Source organism: Engraulis encrasicolus, chromosome 7 (assembly GCF_034702125.1).
Source record: "Engraulis encrasicolus isolate BLACKSEA-1 chromosome 7, IST_EnEncr_1.0, whole genome shotgun sequence".
Taxonomy (NCBI): Eukaryota; Metazoa; Chordata; class Actinopteri; order Clupeiformes; family Engraulidae; genus Engraulis; species Engraulis encrasicolus.
Window position 1 is genome coordinate 11,339,959 of NC_085863.1, and position 2,500 is coordinate 11,342,458.

The following is a 2,500-nucleotide window of genomic DNA, read 5'->3' on the forward strand; positions in this document are numbered from 1 at the left end:
CTACTGTATAGGAAAAGGGGAGAGAGGGCCCACTGTATAGGAAAGCACTGATTAGGTTTGCAAGCAGCGAGTGTGTAACGCAACGGCATTGGGCATGTGCAAGGCCAGGGGGAGACGGGTAGATTGGCTGATGTGGGGGCAGGAGCTTGCTAGCGCGGCTCGTCGAACACGCCGCTTTGATGTAATGTGTTCTGTGTTTATATGAGCCCCAGCGCTTTGATCTAGTAATGCATGTAATCTAGAGAAAGCTGTCACACTGTCAGGGATTCGTATGCACAGCCAAAGCCTATAGTGTTAGCAGGCAGTATAACCCCATACAGCCATCCCCTTTATATTATGGTACAGCAGGCAGTATAACCCCATACAGCCATCCCCTTTATATTATGGTACAGCAGGCAATATAACCGCATACAGCCATCCCCTTTATACTACAGTCTTCCAGGCAGGGGTGTACACAGAAGGGCTGGACCAGAGAGAATAGAGAGAGAGAGGTTCCGTTGGCCCATTGTTTCCGGGTTCTATTATTGCAAGGGGGAGAGGGGAAAATCCCCCTTTAGGCAGACCTAGGCAGACCTAAGGACTGTTCTATTCAATGCTAGGAGCATTATGACACGCCCCTTTAGGCAGACCGGAACCTGGTCATGTTAGGTGCCCATAGAAACCTATTACATTGGCATATCTCTATATACTTAAAGAATCTCTGGCTGGACTGACTGGAGAGGTGAAGATGAACATGTCTTTTCCAAAACAGTAAAAGCCATTTAAATACAATTTCCATGTGGTTTCTTGACAGGCAAGACATGCAGCATCAGGGCAATTGCAATCCAGTTAATGTTATAGTATAGGATATTTCCATACCAAATCAAAAAACACTGATATCACTGATATTACTGTAACAGAGAAACAGAACAAAAACACTCTTAATGTGTGAGATCTTCAAGTGTGAGCTGATCTATGACAGAGTTGGGATGTCAGAAATGGGAGAAAAAAAATCTCCAGATCTAGACTTGAAGTTAATTATGCATTGAGGTTTTCAGACTGAGATCTGAGTGGTAAGGCCATCTATAGTGTATTTCAAACAATCATTGTTTGATGATTTATGATGTATAATTCAGCACTTTTCAAAAATCAAAATTATTGCATTCCCGCTCCTGCATGGCGTTCAGTCTATTAGAGTGTGGCCTTGCAGAAAATTGGAGAAGTTTGATGGTTAGAAACGTAGTTTTTTTTTCTTTCCTCCCGTTTTTGTTTCTGTTTTCGTTCTTTTTTTATTTATGTTTTTTTGTCTTAACAAGGAACATTCCGAGAATTGAGAATTCTACACCACACCACCTATAGTCCATTATTTGGAAGGTCAACAACATTTTGTTGGTGCTCTCAATGAGTACAAGCAGTATGCACTAGAATAAACCTGTAGCACATACTGCTCAAAACATACTGAACTACCATGATAAATAATATAATATAATATAATATAATATAATATAATATAATATAATATAATATAATATAATATAATATAATATAATATAATATAATATAATATAATATAATATGATATGATATGATATAATGCAGTGTTTCTCAACCTTTTTTTTGGCGAGGCACCCTTTCAATTCATGAAAAATGTCAAAGCACCCCAAACCAACAAGCCGTAACATGGCATCGCATCCGATACCACAAAAGCTTAGAAAAGTAACACATTTGGAGACGTCACACGACCTACGTTCGAAGTTGCAGCTGACTGGGGCGACCTATATTTACTTAATTGTGCTTAAATGGCAGACGAGAGATTCCACTGACTAGCATTAACTTATCAATTTAGACAAATATGTATCATATTACATAATTCATCTATCAGCCACGTTTCCACGGCACCCCTGAGGGTGGCCCGCGGCACCCCAGGGTGCCCCGGCACCCCTCTTGAGAAACACTGATATAATGTAATGTAATGTAATGTAATGTAATGTAATGTAATATGATATGATATAATATAATATAATATGATATAATATAATATAATATGATATAATGTAATGTAATGTAATGTAATGTAATATGATATGATATAATATAATATAATATAATATAATATAATATAATATAATTACCCGTTAATGGAGGAACCTAGCCTTCTGACTGACTCTAGATGTAAGGCTGGAATCTCTCTTCATATTCTTATAAAACCAAAATAAAAACAGTTAGGATGGTTAGTTAAGATAAAAACAGTGTTAAATGTGCATGATTACGCTCTTTCCTTTGACCAGCCATGGAATGATAGCATTTCCCAAGAAGAGACAATAGAGACTGTACCAGACTAAATACTGTTCAAATGGTCATAGAACCCAAGGGTCACATCTGTCTATTTACATGTATTTCTTTAAACCCATATACAATGTATAAATGCACATTTTGAAGTTACGTCTATGTAAAACATATACATTACAATTATCACTGCATACTTCAGATCACAAACTGTCATTGTAGTCAAATTGGTCAG